The following is an 11419-nucleotide window of genomic DNA, read 5'->3' as shown; positions in this document are numbered from 1 at the left end:
CATTCAAAGAACTCATACCTGTAGTTCTGGCATAGGCAAACTTGGACCCTCCTTCCAGGTGTTTTGGACTTCAACTCCCACAATTCCTTACAGCCTCAGGCCCCTTCCTTTCCCCCCTCAGCCGCTTAAGCGGCTGAGGGGGGAAAGGAAGGGGCCTGAGGCTGTTAGGAATTGTGGGAATTGAAGTCCAAAGCACCTGGATGGCCCAAGTTTGCCCATGCCTGCTGTGGCTTGATGATTAAGGCTACTGCTGCAGCCATTTTAGATTGCATATTATTAGATTTAATAATGTTTATTTATTACTAACTAGCTGTACACGCCACGCGTTGCTGTGGCAGACCCTCCCTCTTTCTCTCCTTTCTTTCGCTCCTTCCTTCCCTCTCTTTCCTTCCTTCTGTCTTTTTCTTTCCCTTCTTTCTTCCTTCTGTTTTTTTCCGCACTTCCTTTGCTCTTTGGTTCCCTCTCTCCCTCTTTCTCTCTTTTGTTCCTTCTCTCCTTCCTTCCCTCTCTCTTTCCTTCCTTCTTTCACTTTTTAATTTCCTTCTCTCTTTCCTTCCCTCTCTACCTTTCTTTCTTCTCTCCTTCCCTCCTTCCTTCTTTCCTTCTCCCTTTTTGTGTATATGTATTTTGTGTGTGCATATATGTGTGTACATATTTCTGTATATATTTGTGTATATGCATATATATGCATGTTTGTGTATATATGTGGTTTTATCACATGCGTTGTAATGCATTTCTTGTTTTTTTGGCTTTTTAAGTCTCTTCTGCTGTGTTTTTCAGTGTTTTATGAGTGATGGTTACTCATTGGCCTGATAGGTGTCTTGTGCCCAATTTTGGTGTCAATTCATCCAGTGGCTTTTGAGTTATGTAAATTGTAAGTCGCTCAGAGCACTTTGGTGGAGAGCGACTAATTAAGAAATAAAGTGATGATGATGATTATGTTAATCCCACAAACGAACATTACATTTATATATACTAGCCGTCCCCTGCCACACGCTGCTGTGGCCCACATGGGGGTTCTGTGTGGGAGTTTTGGCCCAATTCTATCGTTGGTGGGGTTCAGAATGCTCTGTGATTCTAGGTGAACTATAAATCCCAGCAACTACAACTCCCAAATGTCAAGGTTCTATTTTTCCCAAACTCCACCAGTGTTCACATTTGGGCATATTGAGTATTCGTGTAGAGTTTGGTCCAGATCCATCATTGGCTGAGAGGAGATATGATAGCCATGTATAAATATGTGAGAGGAAGCCACAGGGAGGAGGGAGCAAGCTTGTTTTCTGCTTCCTTGGAGACTAGGACGCGGAACAATGGCTTCAAACTACAAGAGAGGAGATTCCATCTGAACATTAGGAAGAACTTCCTGACTGTGAGAGCCGTTCAGCAGTGGAACTCTCTGCCCCGGAGTGTGGTGGAGGCTCCTTCTTTGGAAGCTTTTAAGCAGAGGCTGGATGGCCATTTGTCAGGGGTGATTTGAATGCAATATTCCTGTTTCTTGGCAGGGGGTTGGACTGGATGGCCCATGAGGTCTCTTCCAACTCTTTGATTCTTTGATTCTATGATTCTATGATTGTTTGAGTCCATAGTGATCTCTGGATGTAGGTGAACTACGACTCCAAAACCGAAGGACACTGCCCACCAAACCCTTCCGATATTTTCTGTTGGTCATGGGAGTCCTGTGTGCCAAGTCCGGTTCAATTTCATCATTGGTGGGGTTCAGAATGCTCTTTGATTATAGGTGAACTATAAATCCCAGCAACTACAACTCCCAAATGATAAAATCTTTTTTTTTTTTTTAGTGAAGGACATACATTGGGTTGTTAGGTGTCTTGTGCCCAAATTTGTTGTCAATTCGTCCAGTGGTATATGAGTTTTGTTAATCCCACAAACGAACATTAGATTTTTATTTATATAAACTAGCCGTCCCCTGCCATGCGTTGCTGTGGCCCAGTCTGTGTATATGTGTTTTGTGTTTGTATATATGTGTATATGTATATCTATATATTTGTGAATATGTGTGTTTGCGTGTATATATGTGGTATTGCGCCTGTGTTGCAATGTTTTTTGTTTTTTGGCTTTTAAAGTCTTTTCTGCTGTTTTTCAGTGTTTTTATGAGTGATGGTCACTCATTGGCCTGATACGTGTATTTTGTCCAAATTTGGTGTCAGTTTGTCCAGTGGTTCTTGAGTTATGTTAATCCCACAAACGAACATTACATTTTTATTTATATAGATATATATAGATGTATTTTTCCTTCTTTTTCTGGTTCAGCAGGTGGCATGCATGTAGTCATCAATGGATCTGTATTTTGAACAGAACTGATTTAAATACGGATGGCAATTCCCCAGAATAAGCAGTAGAGGGCATAACGGACTCACAAATTGGGACACAACATAATTGCACAGAGATAATTATATTGTTAAAAATGTATCAGGGACAATTACTGGGTCCCTCAGACTTAGCACGGGTAATTAATAGTCTTAATTATGTTGGCAAATTGCGTGGCCGGTCAGCCGCAGTTGCCAACACAGGTTATTATAGATCGTTGATCTTTTGACACTGCTCTCTGCAAAATCACTCAGTTTTAATGTGTTGTTGAAGGCTTTCATGGCCACAATCACTGGGTTGCTGTGAGTTTTATGGGCTGTCTGGCCATGTTCCAGAAGCGTTCTCTCCTGACGTTTTGCCCACATCCTCAGAAGTTGTGAGGTCTGTTAGAAACTAGGCAAGTGGGCAAAAGTATGATAGCTGGGACCCTCTGCTGGTTTTGCAATGCGGATCTGAATTAATGAGGGGAACACAGCGCAGAGAGTGAGAGGCGCAGCTGCATCAGAGTCGTGGCAACATTGTTTGCCAGAAAGGGGGAGAGGTAACATTTCTATCCCGTTTACCGTCTTCATAAGTCGTTGGTTATCATTTTACATTAAATAACTCTTACATTACTTCAGTTATCCTGTCACACCAGACTTAAATTACTTCACTGCTATCCTGTCACAGCTGCGTCTCTCTCGCTCCACTGTCTCGCGCACGTCTTCCCTTCATTAATTCCGATGCGCATTGCGCAACTAACGTAGTGTAGGGTCCCAGCTATCATACTCTTGCCAGCAAGTGTAATGTCCATGGTGGTAGAAAGATTTCTTGTCTGTTTGACGCAAGTGTGAATGTTGCAATTGGCCAGCTTGGCTGTCTCCTGCCCGGGGGGGGGGGGGGGGGGGGAATCCTTTGTTGAGAGGTATTGTCTGTATTGTCGTTGTTGCTTTTTTACTGATGTATTTGGGCTCGGCCTCTTGTAAGCCGCACCGAGTCCTTCAGGAGATGGTAGCCGGGTATAAATAAAGGTTTATTATTATTATTAGGTGTTAGCTGGCCCTGATTAATTCTTGTCTGGAATTCCCCTGTCTTTGAGTGTTGCTCTATTTACTGTCCTGTTTTTAGAGTGTTTTAATAATGGTAGCCAGAATTTGTTCATTTTCATGATTTTCTCCTTTCTGTTGACATTGTCCACATGTTTGTGGATTTCAATGACTTCTCTGTATAGTCTGACATGATAGTTGTTAGAGTGCTCCAGCATTTCTGTGTTCTCCAATAATATGCTGTGTCTAGGTTGGTTCATCAAGTGCTCTGCTATGGCCGACTTCTCTGATTGAATTAGCCTGCAGTGCCTTTCATGTTCCTTGCTTCATGTATGAGTGCTGTGTTTGGTGGACCCTATGTAGACTTGTCCACAGCTGCATGGTATATGGTAGACTCCTGCAGAGGTGAGATGATCCCTCTTGTCCTTTGCCGAACGTAGCCTTTGTTGGATTTTCTTACTGGGTCTGTAGATAGTTTGTAGTTTGTGTTTCCTCATCAGCTTCCCTATGCGGTCAGTGGTTCCCTTGATGTATGGCAAGAACCCTTTTCCTCTGGGTGGATCTCTCGTTGGCTTGTTCTTGTAGCTCTTCTGATGCTTGTGGTGAAGTATCCATTGGCCTGTAGAGCCCAGTTGTTAAAAATGTATCAAGGACAATTACTGGGGTTTCAGACTTAGCACAGGCTTATTTATTTTGTATCAAAGCATTGCATATATTAGTATAAAACTGATAAGAATAGGAGCGCAGACAGCTAAACATCTTTTGACCAAAAATGGGCAACAGCAGCGGCATTGTCTGTAGCCTCTAACAATTCTTCCTCTGTACATGAGGCAGGGCATTGTGGACAAGCATACAGATGCGGAGTTGTCTGTTCTGCTCCACAGTCACACAAGGTGTGGGATTCTTTTAAGTAGTGCCATTCTGCCAGGTTGTCTTTTGATTTGCCCACTCCACTTCTGAGTCTGTTCAGGGACTTCCAAGTTGCCCATTCTTGGTTTGCCCCTTGAGGAAGACCCTCCCTCATGGGGGGCCGTCCGAGTTGGGATTTCCTGGTTGAGCTGCCCAGAGGAATACCCTTGTTGTTGCTGGAGGGATGCCAAGAGGAGTAATAGTTCTCATAAAACTTTTCCTTGATTTGTGTCTACTGGGAGGAGGCTGGTAGCCACGTAGTGGGTGGCTTTCAAAGTGTTCAACCTTATTTCTCTCACATTTAGCAGCAACTTCCCATCGTACATCGGGGGGGCAATGCCAGCTAGCTTGTAGAGCATATCAATAGGTGTAGGTTTAACACATCCTGTGATTATTCTGCATTTTTCATTCAATGCTATGTTCCCCTGGTTTGCATGGAGTGGTAGTTCTCATAAAGCCTTTCCTTGATTGGAGTCTACTGGGAGGAGGCTGGTAGCCATCTAGTGGGTGGCTTTCAAAGTGTCCAACCTTATTTCTCTCACATTTAGCAGCAACTTCCCATCGCACATCGGTGGGGGGGGGGGGGGGCAATGCCAGCTTAGCTTGTAGAATTTATCAACAGGTGTAGGTTTAAGACATCCTGTGATTATTCTGCATTTTTCATTCAATGCTATGTTCCCTTGGTTTGCATGGAGTGGTAGTTCTCATAAAGCTTTTCCTTGACTGGAGTCTACTGGGAGGAGGCTGGTAGCCACGTAGTGGGTGGCTTTCAAAGTTTTCAACCTTATTTCTCTCACATTTAGCAGCAACTTCCCATCGCACATCAGGGGGGGCAATGCCAGCTTAGCTTGTAGAATTTATCCACAGGTGTAGGTTTAAGACATCCTGTGATTATTCTGCATGTTTCATTCAATGCTATAGTCACCTGCTTTGCATGTAATTGTAATTAATAGCCTTAATTAGGTTGGCGAATTGCATAGCTCGTCAGCCACCATTTTCAACACAGGTTGTTATAGGTTACTGGTCTGTTGATGCTGCTCTCTGCAAAATCACTCATTTTTACTCTTTGATATTCTTCCTTTGGATCAGGAAAGCATCCCAGCATGCCACAAGATGATGCCACAAAAGCCATTCCAGGGCAAAGAGCAGGAAACCCCCTCCTTACCTCCACTCCGACATTTTCGGTTTTGAACCAACATGACTCGGAGGCATCCAACGAAAGCCTCCGCTGGGATGGGATCCTGGAGGACCCCGTTGCCGAAGAGGAGAGGCTATGGAAATACAGGCTGAACAGGAGGAAACGCTATGGGGAATACATCCAGCAGAACCTCCCTCCAGAGCCATCCTTCACCCTCAGGAATTTGCCTCAGCTTTGTAAAGTTGCACAAAACAGCCAGGAGCATACCTTATACAAGAGTGAGTCCTCTGCAAGTGCTTCCAATGGGCAGCAAAAGCCAGAAGAAACTTGAGTTCTAGGCTCACATCCAAAATCGCAATTGGCATTACTACTTATTCTCAGGAACTGGTATGAGATCTTCCTTGGGCTTCTATTTTAGTTTTTAAAAAGCCATGGCATGAGACTTTGATGTGATAATTGAGACGGGGTTCTTTGAAGCTGATGCCATTCTTAAATTCTATTTATTTGTCCTTACATAACAATATTCCGTTGTACGAAATTCTGTATAGCGTTCAATGGCACAACCCTAGAAAAAGGAAAATAGTACAAATACTCTGAATGGTTGGGAGTTTGTTATGTGGCGAACAAGACCTTAATATTCAAACAAAAATGGCTTTTCCCGAATGTGGTCAGATACTACCTCCTTACTAAGAGTATACATCCTTCTATTGAGGAACCTCCCATACTAGCCAAGGTGGTCTATATCTTTTGTATAGCCAGAATTGAAACACGACACTTACTTCATTCTCATAATTCTGTTTCCTCTTGCTGTGTATTTTGATTTTTTGTGACATGATGTTTAGAACCACTCTTGGATGTTCGGAGTAACAAAGTGCCACAGACTTGAATGCCAACTCTAAATCACACCTAAAATTTAATAAAAAATCACATCCCTACTCAAAATAAAGATAGTAGTATCAATGGTGTAGCGGGAATCATTTGTCACACTGCTGTCCAAAGAGGGATCAAGAATGCTATACACTTTTCTGCAGTGATAATTTATTAGATAACTGAGCGTGGACTGAGACAATCACCCAACAAAAAAAAATAACAAAGACAGCAGACCTGATGGGATCCCTCTTGAAATCTTGAAAGAGGGTAGACTTGAGTTGACACAACAACTCCACCAGCTCATTGAAAAAGTGTGGGTGACTGAGAAATCCCAGCAGACTTCAAGGATGTCAACATCATCACCCTTAAAAAAAAGCGGGGAGGGGGGGGGGGAGAACAGACTGCGGAAACTATTGAGATATCTCCCTTCTCGCCTCTGGGAAAATCCTCTCAGGAATCCTTGCAAACTGCCTTTTACCTCAAATTAAATCATTTATTTCGGTCATTGACCAGCACAGAAAATAGAGTCACATTTTCATACAAACTTGGTATGTTTGGTACATTAAAAATATAAATATAACTACTGAAGCACAATATGGGTGAGGGAGCTTACCACTCACAGGACTGATGGGTGTCCCTTATCAGTGATTGAACAAGATGCCAAGAATCCTTCTACCTGTCTCAGAAGACACCTTCCCAGAATCCCACATTTTTTCCACCTTCGGGCTCATTGTTCAAAGAGGGATCAAGAATGCTATACACTTTTCTGCAATGATAATTTATTAGATAACTGAGCATGGACTGAGACAATCACCCAACAAAAAAAAAATAACAAAGACAGCAGACCTGATGGGATCCCTCCTGAAATCGTGACAGAGGGTAGACTTGAGCTGACACAACAACTCCACCAGCTCATTCAAAAAGTGTGGGTGACTGAGAGAATCCCAGCAGACTTCAAGAATGTCACCATCATTACCCTTAACAAAAAGCGGGGGGGGGGGGGGGGGGAGAACAGACTGTGGAAAGTATTGAGGTATCTCCCTTCTAACCTGGGAAAATCCTCTCAGGAATCCTTGCAAACCGCCTTCTACCTGTCTCAGAAGACACCCTCCCAGAATCCCACATTTTTTCCACCTTCAGGCTCATTGTCCAAAGAGGGATCAAGAATGCTATACACTTTTCTGCAATGATAATTTATTAGATAACTGAGTGTGGACTGAGACAATCACCCAACAAAAAAATAACAAAGCCAGCAGACCTGATGGGATCCCTGCTGAAATCTTGAAAGAGGGTAGACCTGAGCTGACACAACAACTCCACCAGCTCATTGAGAAAGTGTGGGTGAGGGATCAAGAATGCGATACTATTTTCTTCAATGATAATTTATTAGTTAACAAGGATAAAATTAAAAGTAAATTGTGGGGAAAGGAAACGACACCAAAGACATGGTTTGCGGCCATTGAGAACTTCCCAAGAACACAGCAACACTTCAGCTTTAAATCATGTAATGATACCTTTAAAAAAATATATAGAAAGATATTTAAGATCACTCAGGTATAAAATACAAAAGGCAATGACAGGGATGTATTTGGATTGATCAAAAACTGAAAAAAGTCCCCCAGTTATGTCTGCTCCATTCCTACCAAAGAAACTTGTCGATGCTTCTTCAGATGACAAAGATAGGGAATCGTAAAAGTCCATTTCCTTTTTCCTTTAAATCCCCTTTCACTACAGCCTCTCGGATGAATTTTGGAATCTGCTTTGCTGTACTTATGCCCAACCACAGATAGTCCTTCAAATTTTCGTTCTTATTCCCTCTGTTAGTTTCCTGTCACCCTGGAATCAATTTTTTTTCATGTTGACAAACTTCAAGTTGCTTCTGGTGTGAAATAATCGGCCGTCTGCAAGGACATTGCTCAGGGGACACCCAGATGTTTTACCATCCTGTGGGAGTATTCTCTCATGTCCCTGCATGGGAAGCTGGAGCTGACAGACAGAAGCTCACCCCGCTCCCCAGATTCGAACCACCAACCTTTCGGTCAGTAGTCCTGCTGGCCCAAGGGTTTAACCCATTCTGCTACCAGGGGCTCCTTGGAATCAGGACCTTATTTAATATTTGGGAAAACCCAAAACACAATGTGGTTAGAGTTGTTACACGGGGTGTATTTCAGGGTGAAAGCTTACCACTCACAGGACTGATGGGTGTCCCTTATCAGTGATTGAACAAGATGCCAAGAACCCTTTTTTTTTTTTTTGGGGGGGGGGGGGGTTGGCCCTTCACAATCTATGAAACCCTTGTGCCGGGTGGACAGCTAACCTGAAGGTTGCCAGTTCGAATTTGCGAGATGGGGTGAGCTTCTGTCTGTTAGCTCTAGCTTACGGGGACATGAGAGAAGCCTCCCACAGGATGGTAACACATCCTGGCGTCCCCTGGGCAATGTCTCTGCAGAGAGCCAAATCTCTCACACCAGAAGCGACTTGCAGTATGTTTACAAGTTGCTTCCGACACGATAAAAAAAAATCTGGACAATATATTAATTCGACAGAGTAATATGTGGCTTGCTTAATTGAAATCGATACTTTCATTGATAATCAGGCAGGCAAACGTCTTAATCACTACTTTCTGTTACGAATTCCGACTGTTCCCTTGTTGTTGTGAGCACTAGACCCAAGAAGAAACTGCAACAAGTTCCTGCCATCAGATTTTGGTATTTGCTCGAAACAGTAAAATCCTATATCCCCTCAGGACCATTTATCCTGAAAACGGAGCCCCTGGTGGCGCAGTGGGTTAAACCCCTGTGCCGGCAGGACTGAAGACCGACAGGTCGCAGGTTCGAATCCGGGGAGAGGCAGATGAGCTCCCTCTATCAGCTCCAGCTTCTCATGCGGGGACATGAGAGAAGCCTCCCACAAGGATGATAAAAACATTAAATCATCCGGGCGTCCCCTGGGCAACGTCCTTGCAGACGGCCAATTCTCTCACAACAGAAGCGACTTGCAGTTTCTCAAGTCACTCCTGACATGACAATAAAAAAATCCTGAAAACATTCTGCATAGTATTTATTTATGTGAGGATAAGAACTCTACTGTAAATTCCCACCAAGTTCTGCCTATAGATCTAAATTTTGACATTCAGATATGGAGACCATTGAAACCTGAATGATGTATGAGGGTTGAATGAAAAGTAATGCCTCCACCTTCATTACTTGGGTTTGGATGGGAATATTTTAATAAATCAATCGCAGAAATAATCCTTAGAATGTGCTCTTTAACTACCACTATTCACTTTTCCACATAATCACCCGACAATTGGATACATTTCTGCCAACAATGAACATGTTTTCTGAAGCCGTCACAGAAGAAGTCGACACTGTTTCCGCAGCGAGCGTCTCACAGTTCTCTCAATGTCTTCATCAGAAGCATAATGATGTCTTCAGATCTTCTGTCATTATCGGGAACAGATGGAAGTCAGACGGTGCTGGACTTTATGGAGGATGTCGTACGGTGGTGAGATCCAGTCTCTGAAGTTTCACATCTGTTTGCTTTCATTTCAGGTGTCAGCATCCTGGGTATCCATCATGCACAGACCTTCCGATAGCCAAGCAAAGCAATAATGTGACCCACATGTTCTTGTGAAATGCCGATTATGCTGGAAACTTCTCTCAGTGATAAGATGATTGTCCTGAATCTGTCAACCTTTTGCTTTTGAAACTCGGTGGTTGCTGTCACAGGACGTCCAACTCTTTGTTTGTCACGCAAGTCAGATGTTCCCATCTCAAGTCAGATGTTCCCATCTCAACATCTTACTCACCCAACTACACACATGAACGCAATCACCCTAAACAGCTTGCATTCTCTGATGAATCTCCTTTGGGGTTACACCTTCTGCTGTCAAGAATTCAATGACTACACGTTGCTTAAGTCGCATTGACCGACCATCTGCACAGGGTTCCATACTTTGCACTTTAACAACACAACTGTTCAGTGATAAGGCTTCCTGCCAAAATGGAACTGTAGAGGAGAGTCTACTGAACAAGCCAGTACCTACTGCATACCAGTACTGCCATCTGTTGAAGAGTTACTTCACTTCACTTTATTTCTTAATTAGTCGCTCTCCACCAAGGTGCTCCGAGCGACTTACAGTCTAAAATAGCATTTACACAATATAAAAGCATTCAACATAAAAATATTCAACAGTGACTATTTGGCAAATTAGATCTGATTACTTAAATGCACAACCAAACAGCCAAGTCTTGCCTTTACAAAAGGTTGCAACTCTGACATTGCTCTAACATATGGAGGCAATGAGTTCCACAGAGTTGGAGCATAGGTCGAAAAAGCTCTACGCCTTGTAGCTTCCAGGTGTACCTCCCTAGGGCCCGGTATATATAGGAGATTTTCCTGGGTGGGTCGAGGTGACCACTGATGGAGAAAAGGAATGAGGCGGTCCCTAAGATATAAAGGTCCTTGGCCATTTTGAGCTCTAAATGTCAGGATCAGAATCTTGTAAGAAATCCGTTGTTCTATTGGTAGCCAATGCAGTTGTTGCAGAATCGGTGTGATATGGGATCTTATAGATGATCCCGCTATCAGCCTGGTCGCCGCATTTTGGACCATCCGAATCTTCTGGGTTGTTGACTTCGAAAGGCCGGCATATAAGGCGTTGCAATAGTCCAACCTCGTGGTGACTGTTGCGTGGATTACCGTTGCCAATGCTTCTACCGAAAGGTAGGATGCCAATTTCCTTGCCTGGCGAAGATGAAAAAAGGCCTGCTTAGTTATGGCAGTGATCTAGGCCTCCATCGTCAGCGATGAGTCCAACACAACCCCAAGACTGTTAACAGTGGCAGACGGAACCAGAGCTTCCCCATCGAAATCAGGCAGAGACTGGATTAATTCTGGTGGCTAGCCAGTTTTTGCAGGATTCACTTTTAGTCTGCTCGCTCGCAGCCAACTCATCACTCCTTCCAAACACAGCCTAAAGTTCTCAGGAATCGCGGTTGTCCCAGGTTCGAGACGCAAGAGTAGCTGGGTATCATCTGCATACTGGTAGCACTCTATGCCAAAGCTCCACACCAGTCCAGCAAGTGGTCGGACGTAGATGCTAGATAACAGGGGCGAGAGGATAGCACCCTGGGGAACTCACTCC

The sequence above is a fragment of the Anolis sagrei genome, chromosome 11 (genome assembly GCF_037176765.1).
Source record: "Anolis sagrei isolate rAnoSag1 chromosome 11, rAnoSag1.mat, whole genome shotgun sequence".
NCBI lineage: Eukaryota > Metazoa > Chordata > Lepidosauria > Squamata > Dactyloidae > Anolis > Anolis sagrei.
The sequence above is the reverse complement of the archived record's forward strand: the minus strand, read 5'-3'. Positions refer to the sequence as shown.